General features: G+C 48.0%; 1 protein-coding gene, 1 long non-coding RNA gene and 1 pseudogene across 3 annotated transcripts in view; 2 read left to right on the top strand and 1 right to left on the bottom strand.

Moving 5' to 3' along the window:
- LOC134983874 (oocyte zinc finger protein XlCOF6-like) overlaps window positions 1-4560 on the bottom strand; it is a 35568-nt gene extending 31008 nt beyond the window's left edge. For both annotated transcript variants that reach the window (XM_063949489.1, XM_063949490.1), the window contains exons 1-2: window positions 4487-4560; window positions 1137-1328 (exon numbers count right to left, since the gene is read on the bottom strand). The gene's annotated coding sequence lies outside the window, so the exon portion shown is untranslated. The remainder of the gene's footprint in view (window positions 1-1136; window positions 1329-4486) is intronic.
- LOC134983872 (zinc finger protein 585A-like) overlaps window positions 1-21727 on the top strand; it is a 249546-nt pseudogene that overhangs the window by 206481 nt on the left and 21338 nt on the right.
- Window positions 4791-10341, top strand: LOC134983876 (uncharacterized). The gene is made up of 3 exons (XR_010191696.1): window positions 4791-4855; window positions 8134-8336; window positions 10262-10341. It is a non-coding gene; the product is annotated as an uncharacterized LOC134983876 (long non-coding RNA).

Genomic DNA, 21727 nt, shown 5'->3' with positions numbered 1-21727 from the left:
CTGTATAATGCCCCATTCCCAGCAGTCACCTCTCCAGTCATCACCCAGACACATCCCCCGGTGTTACTGTATAATGTCCCATTCCCAGCAGTCACCTCTCCAGTCATCACCTAGACACATCCCCTGGTGTTACTGTATAATGCCCCATTCCCAGCAGTCACCGCTCCAGTCATCACCCAGACACGTCCCCTGATGTTACTGTATAATGCCCCATTCCCAGCAGTCACCTCTCCAGTCATCACCCAGACACATCCCCCGGTGTTACTGTATAATGTCCCATTCCCAGCAGTCACCTCTCCAGTCATCACCCAGACACATCCCCTGGTGTTACTGTATAATGCCCCATTCCCAGCAGTCACCGCTCCAGTCATCACCCAGACACGTCCCCTGATGTTACTGTATAATGTCCCATTCCCAGCAGTCACCTCTCTCTCATAACCCAGACACGTCCCCCGGTGTTACTGTATAATGTCCCATTCCCAGCAGTCACTTATCCAGTCATCACCCAGACACATCCCCTGGTGTTACTGTATAATGTCCCATTCCCAGCAGTCACCTCTCCAGTCATCACCCAGACACATACCCTGGTGTTACTGTATAATGTCCCATTCCCAGCAGACACCTCTCCTGTCATCACCCAGACACGTCCCCTGGTGTTACTGTATAATGTTCCATTCCCAGCAGTCACCTCTCCAGTCATCACCCAGACACCCCCCCCTGGTGTTACTGTATAATGTCCCATTCCCAGAAGTCACCTCTCCAGTCATCACCCAGACACATCTCCTGGTGTTACTGTATAATGTCCCATTCCCAGCAGTCATCTCTCCAGTCATCACCCAGACACATCCCCTGGTGTTACTGTATACTGTCCCATTCCCAGCAATCACCCAGACATGTCCCCTGGTGTTACTGTATAATGTCCCATTCCCAGCAGTCACCTCTCCAGTCATCACCCAGACACATCCCCTGGTGTTACTGTATAATGCCCCATTCCCAGCAGTCACTTATCCAGTCATTACCCAGACACGTCCCCCGGTGTTACTGTATAATGTCCCATTCCCAGCAGTCACCTCTCCAGTCATCACCCAGACACATACCCTGGTGTTACTGTATAATACCCCATTCCCAGCAGTCACCTCTCCTGTCAGCAGCTGAATGATCTTGTTGGTGAGTTCCAGGATCTTCTGGTCACTGTGTCTCTCATGTATCAGTGAGTGAGGCGGAGGCACCGTGATGGGGCTGTGGGTCCTGCTTAGTCAACCTGACACACGAGGATGGCTGCTGGGTGTCTCACACTCACCAAAGGTTGTCTTCACTACTGTATTACCCTGCAAAATGGGGGAGACATCAATATTGCTGCAAATACTCCCAGATCCCTTCAGCTCCCCAGTCATGTCCCTGCATTATTACTATAGATATAAGTGATGTCACTGTGACGCTCCCAGATACCTTCACCTCACCAGTCATGTCCCTGTATTATTACTATAGATATAAGTGATGTCACTGTGACATTCCCAGACCCCCTCACCTCCCCAGTCATGTCCCTGTATTATTACTATAGATATAAATGACGTCACTGTGATGCTCCCAGATCCTCTCACCTCCCCAGTCATGTCCCTGTATTATTACTAGAGATATAAGTGATGTCACTGTGATGCTCACAGATCCCTTCACCTTCCCAGTTATGTCTCTGTATTATTACTATAGATATAAGTGATATCACTGTGACACTCCTAGGAGTCTGATATACATTTGCTTCATACTGCTCCAATTATCATCTGTTACACATACCAGGGATATTATGGTGTCTGCTTTTATACATCCTAGATTTTGAGCAATATTTTCAATCCCCACAATTACATATAATCAAATTAATAATAGTAATAATAAATAAGAATTTACTCACCGGTAATTCTATTTCTCGTAGTCCGTAGTGGATGCTGGGAACTCCGTAAGGACCATGGGGAATAGCGGGCTCTGCAGGAGACTGGGCACAACTAAAGAAAGCTTTAGGACTACCTGGTGTGCACTGGCTCCTCCCCCTATGCCCCTCCTGCAGACCACAGTTAGGAAACTGTGCCCGGAAGAGCTGACACAATAAGGAAAGGATTTTGATTCCCGGGTAAGACTCATACCAGCCACACCAATCACACCGTACAACTCGTGATACTATACCCAGTCAACAGTATGAAGAACAACTGAGCCTCTCAACAGATGGCTCAACATTAACCCTTTAGTTGGACAATAACTATATACAAGTATTGCAGACAATCCGCACTTGGAATGGGCGCCCAGCATCCACTACGGACTACGAGAAATAGAATTACCGGTGAGTAAATTCTTATTTTCTCTGACGTCCTAGTGGATGCTGGGAACTCCGTAAGGAACAAGGGGATTATACCAAAGCTCCCAAACAGGCGGGAGAGTGCGGCTGACTCTGCAGCACCGAATGAGCAAACTCAAGGTCCTCCTCAGCCAGGGTATCAAACTTGTAGAATCTTGCAAATTGCCGGTCCCAGTATAGTACCTGAGTGTGTATATACAGACTTCAGGATAGCCTCCTGCTTTCTATCCGCAGGCTCCTTTAGGGCGGCCTTATCCTGAGACGGTAGTGCCACCTTTTTTGACAAGCGTGTGAGCGCCTTATCCACTCTAGGGGATCTCTCCCAACGTATCCTGTCCTCTGGCGGGAAAGGGTACGCCATTAGTAACTTTTTAGAAATTACCAGTTTTTTATCGGGGGAAGCCCACGCTTCTTCACATACTTCATTTAACTCCTCAGATGGGGGAAAAACCACTGGTTCCTTTTTCTCCCCAAACATAATAACCTTTTTTGTGGTAACTGGGTTAATGTCAGAAATGTGCAACACATCTTTCATTGCCGTAATCATGTAACAGATGGCCCTATTGGAATGTACATTAGTCTCTTCATCGTCGACACTGGAATCAGTATCTGTGTCGACATCTGTGTCTGCCATCTGAGGTAGCAGGCGTTTTTGAGCCCCTGATGGCTTTTGAGACGCCTGGGCAGGCACGGGCTGAGAAGCCGGCTGTCCCATGTCGTCAAACCTTTTATGTAAGGAGTTGACACTATCACGTAATTCCTTCCACATATCCATCCACTCAGGTGTCGACCCCGCAGGGGGTGACATCACATTTATCGGCATCTGCTCCGCCTCCACATAAGTCTCCTCATCAAACATGTCGACACAGCCGTACCGACACACCGCACACACATAGGGAATGCTCTGACTGAGGACAGGACCTCACAAAAGCCCTTTGGGGAGACAGAGGGAGAGTATGCCAGCACACACCAACAGCGCTAAATAACACAGGGATATACACTATAACTGAGTGATTTTTCCAATAGCTGCTTATATAATTGATATTGCGCCTAAATTTCGTGCCCCCCCTCTCTTTTTTACCCTATTGAGCCTGGAAACTGCAGGGGAGAGCCTGGGGAGCGTCCTTCCAGCGGAGCTGTGAAAGGAAATGGCGCCAGTGTGCTGAGGGAGATAGCCCCGCCCCTTTTTTGGCTGACTTCTCCCGCTTTTATAATATTAATGTGGCAGGGGTATTTTACACATATACAGCTTTTTAGGCTATATTATGTGTGTTTGCCACTTGTTAAGGTACTCTAATTGCTGCCCAGGGCGCGCCCCCCCCCAGCACCCATCAGTGACCGGAGTGTGTGGTGTGCATAGGGAGCAATGGCGCACAGCTGCAGTGCTGTGTTCTACCTTAATGAAGACCGGAGTCTTCAGCCGCCGATTTCCAGGATTCTCTTCTTGCTTCTGGCTCTGCAAGGAGGACGGCGGCGCGGCTCCGGGACCGGACGACCGAGGCTGGGCCTGTGTTCAATCCCTCTGGAGCTAATGGTGTCCAGTAGCCTAAGAAGCCCAAACTGGCTGCAAGCAGCCAGGTTCGCTTCTTCTCCCCTTAGTCCCTCGTTGCAGTAAGCCTGTTGCCAGCAGGTCTCACTGAAAATAAAAAACCTAAAATATACTTTCTTTCTAGGAGCTCAGGAGAGCCCCTAGTGTGCATCCAGCTCGGCTGGGCACAAAATTCTAACTGAGGCTTGGAGGAGGGTCATAGTGGGAGGAGCCAGTGCACACCAGGTAGTCCTAAAGCTTTATTTAGTTGTGCCCAGTCTCCTGCGGAGCCGCTATTCCCCATGGTCCTTTACGGAGTTCCCAGCATCCACTAGGACGTTAGAGAAATAATAATAACGACACTAAAGGCTGCTCCCCAATATAAAAATAATAACAGATGTCTTTAAAAGCAGGACACCTCAGACCATTCCTCCTGTATTGTAGGACATCACCACCACTCCCAACACATAATAATAATACCAGGACACCACATGCCACTCCCTCTGTATAATAATAATAATAATAATAATAAAAGGACACAACAGGCTGCTCCCTCTATATAATCATTTCTGGAAACCACAGTCTGCTCCCCCAGTATAGTAAGACGCCATTACCTGATTTCTACGGACACCGAAGATTCCTGTGTGTGGAATGGAATGGAATGCAGTGACCGGAAGTAAGGTGGATCGCACAGGCCGGAAGTAGGGTGTGATTCGCACAAGCCGCTTCCTAGTTACTGGCCCCTCCCCTCCAACACACCTCCCACAGCCCCGCCCTCTCTAGTGAATATTACAATACATGTCCTCAGTGCAGGAGGCCGGCGGCCATTTTCTTGTAGACCAGTACGGCAGCAGCAATAGTTTCCCTGGCTGTGTGACGTCAGGAGCGGCGGCCATTTTCCCCTGGTCTGAGCTCCGCCTTCCTTCTATCATTCCCACAAGGCAGCAGGAGCAGAGAGCAGCCATTGCTGTGTCTGGCAGCAGGTAATGATATTATTATTATTATTCTATAGGCTGAGCAGCTCTGGTGTCAGGTTCTGTACTACAGGGGGAGCAGCCTCTGGTGCCTTGTTGTAGTGCAGCTGGAGCAGCCTCTGGTGCTGCATTATCCCTGTACAGGTGGCTGACACTCTAGTGTCCTATTACTGTAATACAGGTGTCGCAGACCCCGCCGTTACCGTAATACAGGTGGCGCAGACCCCGCCGCTACCGTAATACAGATGGCGCAGACCCCGCCGTTACCGTAATACAGGTGGCGCAGACCACGCCGTTACCATAATACAGGTGGTACAGACCCCGCCGTTACCGTAATACAGGTGGCGCAGACCACGCTGTTACAATAATACAGGTGGTGTGGACCCCACCTTTACCATAATACAGGTGGCGCGGACCCCGCCATTACCGTAATACAGGTAACGCGGACCCCGCCGTTACCGTAATACAGGTGGCGCAGACCCCGCCGTTACCGTAATACGGGGAACGCAGAACCCTTCGTTACCATAATACAGGGGGGCGTGGACCCAGCCATTACCGTAATACAGGTGGCGCAGACCCCACCGTTAGTGTAATACAGGTGGCGCAGACCCCGCCGTTACCCTAATACAGGTGGCGCAGACCCCGCCGTTACCCTAATACAGGTGGTGCAGACCCCGCCGTTACCGTAATTCTATACAGAGATAGGGGTCTGTGTTGTATTAATATACAGGGGAGCTGTATTAATATACAGGGGAGCGGCATGTGTGTTCTTACTCTACAGGGGGACCCCACCGTTACTGTAATACAGATGGAGCAGACCCCGCCGTTACCGTATTACTGGGGGCACAGACCCCGCCGTTACCGTAACACAGGTGGCGCAGACCCCGCTGTTACAGTAATACAGGTGGCGCAGATCCCGCCGTTACCGTAATACAGGTGGCGCTGACCCCACCATTACCGTAATACAGGTAGTGTGGACCCCGCCGTTACCGTAATACAGGTGGCGCGGACCCCGCCGTTACCGTAATACAGGTGGTGCAGACCCCGCCGTTATCGTAATACAAGTGGTGCAGACCCCACCGTTAGTGTAATACAAATGGCGCAGACCCCGCCGTTACTGTGATACAGGTGGAGCAGACCCCGCCATTACCATAATACAGGTGGCGCAGACCCCGCCGTTACCGTAATTCTATACAGAGATAGGGGCCTGTGTTGTATTAATATACAGGGGAGCTGTATTAATATACAGGGGAGCGGCATGTGTTGTCCTACTCTACAGGGGGAGCGGCCTGTGTTGCCCTTTTATACAGTGGGAGGGGTCTGTTGTGTCTTGTTACTATTATATAGGGTGAGCGGCATGTATTGTCTTTCTATACAGAAGGAGTGGCCTGTGTTGTCATAATATACAGGGGTAGCATTCTGTGCTATCGTAATATACAGGGGTAGCATCCTGTGTTGTCATAATATACAGGGGTAGCGGCCTGTGTTGTCATAGTATACAGGGGTAGCATCCTGTGTTGTCATATTATACAGCGAGAGCGGCCTGTGTTGTCATAATATAAAGAGGTAACATCCTGTGTTGTCATAATATACAGGGGTAGCATCCTGTGTTGTCATAGTATACAGGGGGAGTGGCCTGTGTTGTCATAATATAGAAGTGGAGCGGCCTGTGCTGTCATAGTATACAGGGGAAGTGGCCTGTGTTGTCATAATATACAAGGGTAGCATCCTGTGCTGTTATAGTATACAGGAGGAGCAGCCTGTATTGCAATAATATACAGGGGTAGCATCCTGTGTTGTCATAATAGACAGGAAGAGCAGCCTGTGGCATCCTACTCTACAGGGGGAGCAGCCTGTGGTGTCCTTTTGTTATTATTATTTTATTATTATTATTATTATTATACAGGAGGAGCAGCCTGTGGTGTCCTGTTATTATTATACAGAGGGAGCAGCCAGTGGTGTACAGTTATTATTATTATACAGGGGGAGCAGCCAGTGGTGTCCTATTATTATTATACAAGGGAAGCAGCCTGTGGTGTCCTGTTATTATTATTATACAGTAGGAGCAGCCTGTGGTGTCCTGTTATTATACAGGATGAGCAGCCTGTGGTGTCCTGTTATTATTATATTGGGGAAGCATTATTATTATTATTATTATTATTATTATTATTATTATTATAATACAGGCGCAGCAGCCTGTGGTGTCCTGTCATTATTATTATTATTATTATTACTATACAGAAGGGAGCAGCCTTTGGTGTCTTTTATTATTACCATAAAGGGAGAGCAGAATGAGGTGTCCTGATGTTATTAGTATAATACGGGGGGAGCAGGTTTTTTGTATGGTTATTATTATACAGGGACAGCAGCTTGTGGTGTCCTGGTATTATTTTATTATTATTATTATTATTATTATTATTATTATAATACATTGGGAGTGGTGGTGATGTCACAGTGATTTCACTTATATCTATAGTAGTAATACAGGGACATGACTGGGGGAAGTGAGGGGGATCTGGGAATGTCACATTTACATCACTTATAACTATAGTGATAATACAGGGACATGACTGGGGAGGTGAGGGGATCTGGTAGAGTCACAGTGACATCACTTATATCTATAGTAATAATACAGGGACATTACTAGGGCGGTGAAGAGGATCTGGGAGCGTCACATTTACATCACTCATAACTATAGTGATAATACAGGGACATGACTTGGGAGGTGAGTGGATCTGGGAGCTTCACAGTGACATCACTTATATCTATAGTTATAATACAGGGACATGACTGGGGAAGTGAGGGGATCTGGGAGCATCACTGTGACACCACTTATATCTATAGTAATAATAAAGGGACATAAGTGGGGAGGTGAGGGGATCTGGTATTGTCACTGTGACATCATTTATATCTATAGTAATAATACAGGGACATGACTGAGACAGTGAGGAGAACTGGGAGCGTCACAGTGACATCACTTATATCTATAGTAATAACACAGAGACATGACTGGGGAGGTGAGGCAATCTGGGAATGTCACAGTGACATCACTTATATCTATAGTAATAATACAGGGACATGACTGCTGAGGTGAGGGGATCTGGGAGCCTCACAGTGACATCACTTATATCTATAGTAATAATACAGGGACATGACTGGGTGGTGTAGAGGGGGATCTGGGAATGTCACAGTAACACCACTCATTTCAATAGTAATAATACAGGGACAAGACTGGGGAGGTGAGGAGATCTGGGAGTATTTAAAGTGATATTGTCTCTCCCATTTAGCAGGATTACACCATACTAAAGAAGACATCCGGTGAGCGTGAGACCCCCAGCATCCATCCTCATGTTGCATGTGGACTAAACAGGACCTAGAGCCCCATCACGGTGCCTCCACCTCACTCACTGACTCACTGATACATAAGAGACACAATGACCAGAAGATCCTGGAACTCACCAACAAGATCATTCAGCTGCTGACTGGAGAGGTGACTGCTGGGAATTGGACATTATACAGTAACACCAGGGAATGTGTCTGGGTAATGACTGGAGAGGTGACTGCTGGAAATGGGACATTATACAGTAACACCAGGGGATGTGTCCGGGTGATGACTGGAGAGGTGGCTGCTGGGAATGGGACATTATACAGTAACACCGGGGGATGTGTCTGGGTGATGACTGGAGAGGTGACTGCTGGGAATGGGACATTATACAGTAACACCGGGGGATGTGTCTGGGTGATGACTGGAGAGGTGACTGCTGGGAATGGGACATTATACAGTAACACCAGGGGATGTGTCTGGGTGATGACTGGAGAGATGACTGCTGGGAAGGGGACATTATACAGTAACACCAGGGGATGTGTCTGGGTAATGACTGGAGAGGTGACTGCTGGGAATGGGACATTATACAGTAACACCGGGGGATGTGTCTGGGTGATGACTGGAGAGGTGACTGCTGGGAATGGGACATTATACAGTAACACCAGGGGAAGTGTCTTGGTGATGACTAGAGAGGTGACTGCTGGGAATGGGACATTATACAGTAACACCAGGGGATGTGTCTGGGTGATGACTGGAGAGGTGACTGCTGGGAATAGGGCATTATACAGTAACACAAAGGGATGTGTCTCGGTGGTGACTGGAGAGGTGACTACTGGGAATGGGGCATTATACAGTAACACCAGGGGATGTGTCTGGGTGATGACTGGAGAGGTGACTGCTGGGAAGGGGACATTATACAGTAACACCAGGGGATGTGTCTGGGTGATGACTGGAGAGGTGACTGCTGGGAATGGAGCATTATACAGTAACACCAGGGGAAGTGTCAGGGTGATGACTGGAGAGATGACTGCTGGGAATGGAGCATTATACAGTAACACCAGGGGAAGTGTCAGGGTGATGACTGGAGAGATGACTGCTGGGAATGGATCATTATACAGAAACACCAGGGGATGTGTCTGGGTGATGACTGGAGAGGTGACTGCTGGGAATAGGGCATTATACAGTAACACAAAGGGATGTGTCTCGGTGATGACTGGAGAGGTGACTGCTGGGAAGGGGACATTATACAGTAACACCAGGGGATGTGTCTGGGTGATGACTGGAGAGGTGACTGCTGGGAATGGCGCATTATACAGTAACACCAGGGGAAGTGTCAGGGTGATGACTGGAGAGGTGACTGCTCGGAATGGGGCATTATACAGTAACATCAGGGGGATGTGTCTGGGTGATGACTGGAGAGGTGACTGCTCGGAATGGGGCATTATACAGTAACACCAGGGGATGTGTCTGGGTGATGACTGGAGAGGTGACTGCTGGGAATGGGCCATTATACAGTAACACCAGGGGACGTGTCTGGGTGATGACTGGAGAGGTGACTGCTGGGAATGGGATATATACAATAACACCAGGGGATGTGTCCGGGCGATGACTGGAGAGGTGACTGCTGGGAATGGGGCATTATACAGTAACACCAGGGGATGTGTCTGGGTGATGACTGGAGAGGTGACTGCTGGGAATGGAACATTATACAGTAACGCCAGGGGATGTGTCTGGGTGATGACTGGAGAGGTAACTGCTGGAAATGGGACATTATACAGTAACGCCAGGGGAAGTGTATGGGTGATGACTGGAGAGGTGACTGCTGGGAATGGGACATTATACAGTAACACCAGGGGACGTGTCTGGGTGATGACTGGAGAAGTGACTGCTGGGAATGGGGCATTATACAGTAACACAAGGGGATGTGTCTGGGTGATGACTGCCGAGAATGGAGCATTATACAGTAACACCGGGGGATTTGTCTGGGTGATGACTGAAGAGGTGACTGTCGAGAATAGGACATTATACAGTAACACCAGGGGACGTGTTCTATAAGGTGTCAGGATGTCACTGTCTATGTATCCATGCAGGAGTGGGAGTATATAGAGGAACACAGGGGTCTGTACAAGGACGTGATGATGGAGAATCACCGGCCCCTCACATCACTGGGTAAGAGGAGACTGTCAGGTATTGTACAGGGGAGAGCAGGTATGGGGGCACCCTATATACACACATCATCTAATAATCAAATTTCTCTGACGTCCTAAGTGGATGCTGGGACTCCGTAAGGACCATGGGGAATAGCGGCTCCGCAGGAGACTGGGCACAACTAAAGAAAGCTTTAGGACTACCTGGTGTGCACTGGCTCCTCCCTCTATGACCCTCCTCCAGACCTCAGTTAGAATCTTGTGCCCGGCTGAGCTGGATGCACACTAGGGGCTCTCCTGAGCTCCTAGAAAAAGAAAGTATATTTAGGTTTTTTATTTTCAGTGAGATCTGCTGGCAACAGACTCACTGCTACGAGGGGGACTAAGGGGAGAAGAAGCGAACCTACCTGCTTGCAGCTAGCTTGGGCTTCTTAGGCTACTGGACACCATTAGCTCCAGAGGGATCGAACACAGGGCCCGACCTCGATCGTCCGGTCCCGGAGCCGCGCCGCCGTCCCCCTTACAGAGCCAGAAGCAAGAAGACGGTCCTGGAAATCGGCGGCAGAAGACTTCGCTCTTCACCAAGGTAGCGCACAGCACTGCATTGCTCCTCATGCACACCTCACACTCCGGTCACTGATGGGTGCAGGGCGCTGGGGGGGAAGGGGCGCCCTGAGCAGCAATATTAAACACCTTGGCTGGCAAATCTACACAATATATAGTTATACAGGCTATATATTGTAAAATACCCCTGCCAGAGATCCATAAAAAAGCGGGAGAAGTCCACCAAAAAAGGGGCGGGGCTATCTCCCTCAGCACACTGGCGCCATTTTCTCTTCACAGTGCAGCTGGAAGACAGCTCCCCAGGATCTCCCCTGTAGTTTTCAGGCTCAAAGGGTTAAAAAGAGAGGGTGGTCACTAAATTTAGGCGCAATATTGTTTATACAAGCAGCTATTGGGAAAAATCACTCAGTTATAGTGTTAATCCCTGCATTATATAGCGCTCTGGTGTGTGCTGGCATACTCTCTCTCTGTCTCCCCAAAGGACTTTGTGGGGTCCTGTCCTCAGTCAGAGCATTCCCCGTGTGTGTGCGGTGTGTCGGTACGGCTGTGTCGACATGTTTGAGGAGGAAGGTTATGTGGAGGCGGAGCAGATGCCGATAAATGTGATGTCGCCCCCTGTGGGGCCGACACCAGAGTGGATGGATAGGTGGAAGGTATTAACCGAAAGTGTCAAATCCTTACTTAAAAGGCTGGATGACGTAACAGCTGTGGGACAGCCGGCTTCTCAGCCCGCGCCTGCCTAGGCATCTCAAAGGTCATCAAGGGCTCAAAAACGCCCGCTACCTCAGATGGCAGACACATATGTCGACACGGAGTCTGAATCCAGTGTCGACGAGGTTGAGACATATACAAAATCAACTAGAAACATCCGTAGCATGATCTCGGCAATGAAAAATGTGTTACACATTTCTGACATTAACCCAAGTACCACTAAAAAGGGGTTTTATGTTTGGGGAGAAAAAGCAGCCAGTGTTTTGTTCCCCCATCAGATGAGTGAATGAAGTGTGTGAAGAAGCGTGGGTTTCCCCGATAAGAACCTGGTAATTTCTAAAAAGTTACTGATGGCGTACCCTTTCCCGCCAGAGGATAGGTCACGTTGGGAGATATCCCTTAGGGTGGATAAGGCGCTCACACGTTTGTCAAAAAAGGTAGCACTGCCGTGTTAGGATACGGCCACTTTGAAGGAGCCTGCTGATAAAAAGCAGGAGGCTATCCTGAAGTCTGTATTTACACACTCAGGTACTATACTGAGACCTAAAATTGCCTCAGCATGGATAGTGCTGCTGCAGCGTGGTCTGTTACCCTGTCAGATTGTTAACTCGACAGGGATACTATTTGGCTAACCATAGAGCATGTTAAAGACGTCGTCTTATATATGACGGATGCACAGGGGGATATTTGCCGGCTGGGTTCCTTTCTTGTTGCGGATCTTCTCAACTGTCTATCTCATCTATAGTAATAATACAGGGACATGACTGGGGAGGTGAGTGGATCTGGGAGCGTCTCAGTGACCTTATATCTATAGTAATAATACATGGACATGATTGGAGAGGTAAGGGGATCTGGGAGTGTCACAGTGACATAACGTATATCTATAGTAATAATACAGGGCTGTCACTGGGGAGGTGAGGGGGTCTTAGAGCATCACAGTGACATCACTTATATCTATAGTAATAATACAGGGACATGACTGGGGATGTGATGGGATCTGGGAGCTTCACAGTGAAATCGCTTATATCTATAGTAATAATACAGAGACATGACTGGGGAGGGGATCTGGAAGCGGCACAGTGACGTCAATTATATCTATATCAATAATACAGGGACATGACTGGCGAGTTGAAGGAGTCTGGGAGAGTCACAGTGACGTCACTTATATCTATAGTAATAATACAGGGACATGACTGAGGAGGTGAGGAGATCTTATAGCGTCACTGTTATGTCATTTATATCTATAGTAATAATACAGGGACATGACTGAGGAGGTAAGGGAATCTGGGAGTGTATATATTGATATTTGATGTCTCTACCATTACATAGGATTACACAATAGTGAAGAAGACATCCAATGAGTGTGAGATAACCAGCAGCCATCCCTGTGTATCTGGAGGACTGAGTAGAACCCAGAGCCCCATCACGGTGCCTCCACCTCACTCAATGACACATGAGAGACACAATGACCAGAAGATCCTGGAACTCACCAACAAGATCATTCAGTTGCTGACTGGAGAGGTGACTGCTGGGAATGGGGCATTATACAGTAACACCAGGGGATGTGTCTGGGTGATGACTGGAGAGGTGACTGCTGGGAATGGGGCATTATACAGTAACATCGGGGGATGTGTCTGGGTGATGACTGGAGAGGTGACTGCTGGGGATGGGGCATTATACAGTAACATCGGGGGATGTGTCTGGGTGATGACTGGAGAGGTGACTGCTGGGAATGGGGCATTATACATAACACCAGGGGACATGTCTGGGTGATGACTGGAGAGGTGACTGCTGGGAATAAGGGCATTATACAGTAACAATGGAGGATGTGTCTGGGTGATGACTGGAGAGGTGACTGCTGGGAATGGGACATTATACAGTAACACTGTGGGATGTGTCTGGGTGATGACTGGAGAGGTGACTGCTGGGAATGGTACATTATACAGTAACACCAGGGGACGTGTATGGGTGATGACTGGAGAGGTGACTGCTGGGAATGGGGCATTATACAGTAACACCAGGGGATGTGTCTGGGTGATGACTGGAGAAGTGACTGCTAGGAATGGGGCATTATACAATAACACCAGGGGATGTGTCTGGGTGATGACTGGAGAGGTGACTGCTGGGAATGGGACATTATACAGTGACACCAGGGGATGTGTCTGGGGGATGACTGGAGAGGTGATTGCTGGGAATGGGACATTATACAGTAACACCAGGGGATGTGTCTAGGTGATGACTGGAGAGGTGACTGCTGGGAATGGGGCATTATACAGTAACACCAGAGAATGTGTCTGGGTGATTACTGGAGAGGTGACTGCTGGGAATGGGACATTATACAGTAACACCAGGGGATGTGTCTGAGTGGTGACTGCTGGGAATGGGACATTATACAGTAACACCAGGGGATGTGTCTGGGTGATGACTGGAGAGGTGACTGCTGGGAATGGGACATTATACAGTAACACTAGGGGATGTGTCTGGGTGATTACTGGAGAAGTGACTGCTGGGAATGGGGCATTATACAGTAACACCAGGGGATGTGTCTGGGTGGTGACTGCTGGGAATGGGGCATTATACAGTAACACCAGGGGATATGTTTGGGTGATGACTGGAGAGGTGGCTGCTGGGAATGGGGCATTATACAGTAACACCAGGGGACGTGTCTGGGTGATGACTGGAGAGGTGACTGCTGGGAATGGGACATTATAAAGTAACACCAGGGGATGTGTCTGAGTGATGACTGGAGAGGTGACTGCTGGGAATGGGGCATTATACAGTAATACCAGGGGACATGACTGGAGAGGTGACTGCTGGGAATGGGACATTATACAGTAACACCAGGGGATGTGTCTGGGTGATGACTGGAGAGGTGACTGCTGGGAATGGGACATTTTACAGTAACACCAGGGGATGTGTCTGGGTGATGACTGGAGAGGTGACTGCTGGGAATGGGACATTATACAGTAACACCAGGGGATGTGTCTGGGTGGTGACTGCTGGGAATGGGACATTATACAGTAATACCAGGGGAAATGACTGGAGAGGTGACTGCTGGGAATGGGACATTATACAGTAACACCAGGGGATGTGTCTGGGTGATGACTGGAGAGGTGACTGCTGGGAATTGTACATTATACAGTAACACCAGGGGATGTGTATGGGTGATGACTGGAGAGGTGACTGCTGGGAACGGTGCATTATACAGTGTCACCTGGGGATGTGTCTGGGTGATGACTGGAGAGGTGACTGCTGGGAATGGGGCATTATACTGTAACACCAGGGGATGTGTCTGGGTGATGACTGGAGAGGTGACTGCTGGGAATGGGGCATTATACAGTAACACCAGGTGATGTGTCTGGGTGATGACTGGAGAGGTGACTGCTGGGAATGGGGCATTATACAGTAACACCAGGGGATGTGTCTGGGTGATGACTGGAGAGGTGACTGCTGGGAATGGGGCATTATGCAGTAACACCAGGGGACGTGTCTGGGTGATGACTGGAGAGGTGACTGCTGGGAATGGGACATTATACAGTAACACCAGGGGATGTGTCTGGGTGATGACTGTATCACTGTGTGTGTGTCAGGTTCCTATAAGGTGTCAGGATGTCACTGTTTATGTCTCCATGCAGGAGGGGGAGTATATAGAGGAACACAAGGGTTTGTACAAGGACGTGATGATGGAGAATCACCAGCCCCTCACATCACTGGGTAAGAGGAGACTGTCATGTATTGTACAGGGGAGAGCAGGTATGGGGGCCCCTATATACACACATCACCTGATAATCACATATATACACTGTACTCAGTCACTGTGTGTCTCCTACAGATGGGCCCAGTAACAGAGATACCCCAGAGAGATGTCCCCGTCCTCTGTATTCCCAGGATTGTACAGAGGAGAATCACAGGATCCCACAGGAGGATCAGGTAGGTGGGATTTAGGGTCTCGCCAATATACCAAAGTGACTGTCACTATATGATCTGTAGAGAAGTTGTGTGTGTCAATAAATTTGTATTGTTTAATCTATTACTGAAATCAACAATTATTACAGTCTTCTTTTATTGATGGTTTACATAGGGTGAAGCCCAATTAAATAATATTAAAGTCACAGATACAGAGGGAGAAGAAGAGACGTATGTGACTGATATAAAGACAGAAGATACAGAGGGAGAAGAAGAGACGTATGTGACTGATATAAAGGCAGAAGATATAGAGGGAGAAGAAAAGACGTATGTGACTGATATAAAGGCAGAAGATATAGAGGGAGATGAAGAGATGTATGTGACTGATATAAAGGCAGAAGATATAGAGGAAGAAGAAGAGACTTATGTGACTGATATAAAGGCAGAAGATACAGAGGGAGAAGAAGAGACGTATATGACTGATATAAAGGCAGAAGATATAGAGGGAGAAGAAGAGACGTATGTGACTGATATAAAGGCAGAAGATATAGAAGGAGAAGAAGAGACGTATGTGACTGATATGAAGACAGAAGATATAGAGGGAGAAGAAGAGACGTATGTGACTAATATAAAGGCAGAAGATATAGAGGGAGAAGAAGAGACGTATATGACTGATATAAAGGCAGAAGATATAGAGGGAGAAGAAGAGACGTATGTGAGGGGTGATCAGCAGTGTAAGGAGGAGGAGATCCCTACAGATATCAGCACAGGTGAGTAATAAACACTTATTACAGAACAGAGTCACAGATTCTCCTTTCTCAGTCCCTACAGCAATCTCTTATACTACTCCCTCCTCTGTCAGTACGAATTAGGGAACTTTATTTGCCCAGTGTGGATTCAGGAGCCATCAGCCCCTATTATAATCCTGCTCTCCCCCTCACATCATGTCACTGTGTGTTACCAGCCCAGAGATCTGACCAGTCTCCTCCCCACACTCTCTGGTGTATCTCATACATCAGGAGCCATCAGCCCCTATTATACTCCTGCTCTCCCCTCACATCATGTCACTTTGTGTTACCAGCCCAGAGATCTGACCAGTCTCCTCCCCACACTATCTGGTGTATCTCATACATCAGGAGCCATCAGCCCCTATTATACTCCTGCTCTCCCCATCACATCATGTCACTGTGTGTTACCAGCCCAGAGATCTGACCAGTCTCCTCCCCACACTCTCTGGTATATCTCATACATCAGGAGCCATCAGCCCCTATTTTCTGCTGCGGGGTACACTGGGCTCCACAAGGATTGGACAATGGGGTGTAGTTCAGGATCTTGATCCGAGGCACCAGCAGCTCAAAGCTTTGACTGTTCCTAAGATGCACAGCGCCGCCTCCTCTATAATCCCGCCTCCTGCAGAGCAGCCCAGAAGAGCTAGTTCGGGTTCCCAGGAGCAGAAGTCCTCCCCGGCTTCTGCAAAATCTACAGCATGACGCTGGGACTCTTCTTCGGGAGTCCGCGCCGGTGGAGGCACGTCTCAGACTGTTCAGTCGCGCCTGGTCTCATTCGGACCTAGACCCGTGGATGATACAAGTGGTGTCTCACGGGTACAAACTAGAATTTCAAGACTTCCCCCCCCCCACGCCGGTTTTTCAAATCGGCCTTACCAGCTTCGCTTCAGGGAAGGGACTTGGTTTGCGACGCAATACAAAAATTGTGTCAGAACCAAGTGATTCTTCCTGTTCCCCGGTCAGAACAAGGAGAATTTTTTTATCCAAGCCTCTTTGTGGTTCCGAAGCCGGATGGCTCGGTCAGACCGATCCTCAACCTAAAATCCCTGAATTTTTACCTCAAGAAATTCAAATTCAAAAGGGAGTCTCTAAGAGCAGTGATCTCCAGTCTGGAGAAGGGGGATTTCATGGTGTCCTTGGACATAAAAGATGCATACTTGCATGTCCCCATTTTTCCTCCACATCAAGCTTATCTGTGATTTGCAGTTCATGAGAGTCACTACTAGTTCCAGACGCTGCCGTTTGGTCTGTCCACAGCTCCGAGGATTTTCACCAAGGTGATGGCGGAGATGTTGATTCTCCTGCGCAAGCAAGGGGTTTCCATTACCCCATACTTGGACGATCTCCTGATAAAAGCGAGATCTCGGGGCCGGTTGGAGCAAAATATTGCACTAACTCTTGCGGTCCTTCAACAGCACGGCTGGCTTCTCAACTTGCCAAAGTCACAGCTGATCCCGACAACGCGATTGTCATTCTTGGGAATGATACTGGACACGAAACTCCAGAGGGTGTTTCTTCCAGTGGACAAGGCTCTGGAAATTCAGAGCCTGGTCAGAAACATTCTAAAGCCAACCAGTGTCTCGGTTCACCGATGCACTCGGTTGTTGGGAAAGATGGTAGCGGCATACGATGCCATTCCATTCGGCCGGTTTCATGCCAGAGTTTTTCAGTGGGTCTTGTTGGACCAATGGTCCGGGTCCCATCTTCACATGCACCATCGGATCACCCTGCCTGCCAGGACCAGGATATCCCTACTGTGGTGGCTGCACAGCTCTCACCTCCTGGAGGGATGCAGATTTGGGATCCAGGATTGGATCTTACTGACAACGGATGCCAGCCTCCGAGGCTGGGGGGCAGTCACTCAAGGAGTAAACTTCAAGGGTCACTGGTCAAGTCAAGAAACTTGTCTCCACATAAACATTCTGGAGCTAAGGGCCATTTACAACGGCCTTCGTCAGGCAGGACATCTTCTTCAGAGTCTACCTGTCCTGATACAATCGGACAACATCACAGCGGTGGCGTACATAAACCGTCAAGGCGGCACAAAAAGCAGAGCAGCGATGGCAGAGGCCACAAAAATTCCCAGCTGGGCGGAAAAACATGCAAGCGCTCTGTCAGCAGTGTTCATTCCAGGGGTGGACAATTGGGAAGCGGACTTCCTCAGCAGACACGATCTCCATCCAGGAGAGTGGGGCCTCCATCAGGAGGTCTTCACAGAAGTGACAAAAATTTGGGGAATTCCTCAAATAGACATGATGGCGTCTCGCCTGAACAAAAGACTTCAGATGTATTGTTCCAGGTCCAGGGACCGTCAGGCAGTGGCAGTGGATGCCCTAGTGACACCGTGGGTGTTTCAGTCAGTGTATGTATTCCTGAGCAAAAAGAAACAAACTCTTTTGCTGCGCCTGTGAATATTAATCTGTTATAAATAAATAAATATAAATTGAACCACGGATCTTATGGCATGGGAAAAAACACGTTCGCCACTATAAGGAGGTGTGCGACACTCCAATGGGGTTAATCAGAAAATAGATAGAAAATAGAAGCGCTCATATAAACCACATACCAAAATATCACAGGTTCAATATCAGCCAAGGAATAAATAATAATGATAATAAAATGTATAAAATACATATATTTATTAATATTGATATAAAATTCCTATTTCATAATGGATAATTCACTATTCCATATAATTATGATATAACAAATACAAAGAATTAAAAATGACATAAGTTGTCCATTTCCTAAGTATATTTGGAAAAACACTGAACTAAACAATTCAAAAAATGTATCAGAATATTGCAGTCTCTTAAAGAAACAATGTTGCCACAGCTACTACAAATAAATCCTGAATGTATCACATTGGCTGCACGTATTGATTGATAAGCAGCATGAATAAATGCATATGATACCTCTCCACAAGGGCTGATGGACCCGAGCGTCCCCGGGTAAGTTCAAGAATTGCCCAGTAGTTGAAAGAACTAGAAGGTACGTATAATGTCTGATACTTTCAGTCAGCTGCACCAATTAGTTGTTACCTTGCTTGTAACACCTTGCAGGTGCTTGATGCAGGAAATTTATAGACGGCAAATGGTATAGCTGCCGGATCGGGTGATGTTTAGAACCCAGATGTGGATGTGTGTACCTTCAGCTACCTGGACGTGCACCGTCCGCCGGTAGTGGCCGAAGTGGAGAGCGCTGGAAGGACTGCTGTGTCCGTGCGGCGTCCGTGCAGCGTCTACAACTAATCGTGCGTCCACAACACCTTTTCAGCTACCTGGACGTGCAATGTCCGCTGGTAGCGGCCGAAGTGGAGAGCGCTGGAAAAACTGCTGTGTCCGTGCGACGTCTGCAACTGATAGTGCGGCCACGTGAATAGCCGACCACGGCTGTTGTTAATGAAGCCGGGTAAGGTAGCTGTGGCTTGAATACGTCCTGGATGAAGGTGTTCAGTGTTTTCCAAAAAAGGGGAGGAGTCCTGACGCGTTTCGTCACGTGACCCGTGACTTTTTCAAAGATTTTGAAAAAGTCACGGGTCACGTGACGAAACGCGTCAGGACTCCTCCCCTTTTTTGGAAAACACTGAACACCTTCATCCAGGACGTATTCAAGCCACAGTTACCTTACCCGGCTTCATTAACAACAGCCGTGGTCGGCTATTCACGTGGCCGCACTATCAGTTGCAGACGCCGCACGGACACAGCAGTTTTTCCAGCGCTCTCCACTTCGGCCGCTACCAGCGGACATTGCACGTCCAGGTAGCTGAAAAGGTGTTGTGGACGCACGATTAGTTGTAGACGCTGCACGGACGCCGCACGGACACAGCAGTCCTTCCAGCGCTCTCCACTTCGGCCACTACCGGCGGACGGTGCACGTCCAGGTAGCTGAAGGTACACACATCCACATCTGGGTTCTAAACATCACCCGATCCGGCAGCTATACCATTTGCCGTCTATAAATTTCCTGCATCAAGCACCTGCAAGGTGTTACAAGCAAGGTAACAACTAATTGGTGCAGCTGACTGAAAGTATCAGACATTATACGTACCTTCTAGTTCTTTCAACTACTGGGCAATTCTTGAACTTACCCGGGGACGCTCGGGTCCATCAGCCCTTGTGGAGAGGTATCATATGCATTTATTCATGCTGCTTATCAATCAATACGTGCAGCCAATGTGATACATTCAGGATTTATTTGTAGTAGCTGTGGCAACATTGTTTCTTTAAGAGACTGCAATATTCTGATACATTTTTTGAATTGTTTAGTTCAGTGTTTTTCCAAATATACTTAGGAAATGGACAACTTATGTCATTTTTAATTCTTTGTATTTGTTATATCATAATTATATGGAATAGTGAATTATCCATTATGAAATAGGAATTTTATATCAATATTAATAAATATATGTATTTTATACATTTTATTATCATTATTATTTATTCCTTGGCTGATATTGAACCTGTGATATTTTGGTATGTGGTTTATATGAGCGCTTCTATTTTCTATCTATTTTCTAGTGTATGTATTCCCCCCACTTCCTCTCATACCAAAAGTTCTCAAACTCATAAGAAGAACAAAGGTTCAAGTGATCCTCATTGTCCCAGACTGACCAAGGAGGGCTTGGTATCCGGATCTTCAAGAGTTGCTAGTGGAAGATCCTCGACCTCTTCCTCTGCGCGAGGACCTGCTTCTGCAGGGGCCGTGCGTCTATCAGGACTTGCAGCGGCTACGTTTGACGGCATGGCTGTTGAACGCCAGATCCTAGCCCGTAAGGGTATTCCTATTGAAGTTATCCCCACGCTTATTCAGACCAGGAAGAGAGTAACGTCTAAACATTACCACCGTATTTGGAGAAAGTATGTTTCTTGGTGTGAATCCAAGAAGGCTCCTGTGGACAAATTCCACCTGGGGCGTTTTCTCCATTTTATACAGGCTGGTGTGGATGCGGGCCTAAAGTTGGCGCAATTCAGGTTCAAATTTCAACCTTATCAGTTTTCTTTCAGAAGCAATTGGCCTCCCTTCCAGAAGTTCAGACTTTTGTGAAAGGGGTATTGCACATCCAACCTCCCTTTGTGCCCCCGGTGGCACCTTGGGACCTGAATGTGGTGTTGCAGTTCCTGCAAACACATTGGTTTGAGCCCTTACACAGGGTGGAATTGACCGCTTGGAAAGTGGTCATTTTATTGGCCTTAGCGTCCGTAAGGAGGGTGTCTGAGTTAGCGGCCTTGTCCTACAAGAGTCCTTACTTGATTTTTCATACAGATAGAGCAGAGTTGCGGACTCGGCAACAGTTTCTGCCTAAGGTGGTTTCGTCTTTTCACATGAACCAACCTACTGTGGTGCCTGTGGCTACTGATGCCTTATTTGAATCAAAGTCTCTGGATGTAGTCAGAGCTTTAAAAGTTTATGTCGCTCGAACAGCTGACGTTAGGAAAAC

Source organism: Pseudophryne corroboree (genome assembly GCF_028390025.1).
Source record: "Pseudophryne corroboree isolate aPseCor3 chromosome 3 unlocalized genomic scaffold, aPseCor3.hap2 SUPER_3_unloc_27, whole genome shotgun sequence".
Classification (NCBI taxonomy): Eukaryota; Metazoa; Chordata; class Amphibia; order Anura; family Myobatrachidae; genus Pseudophryne; species Pseudophryne corroboree.
This window is presented reverse-complemented; position numbering and strand designations above follow the sequence as displayed.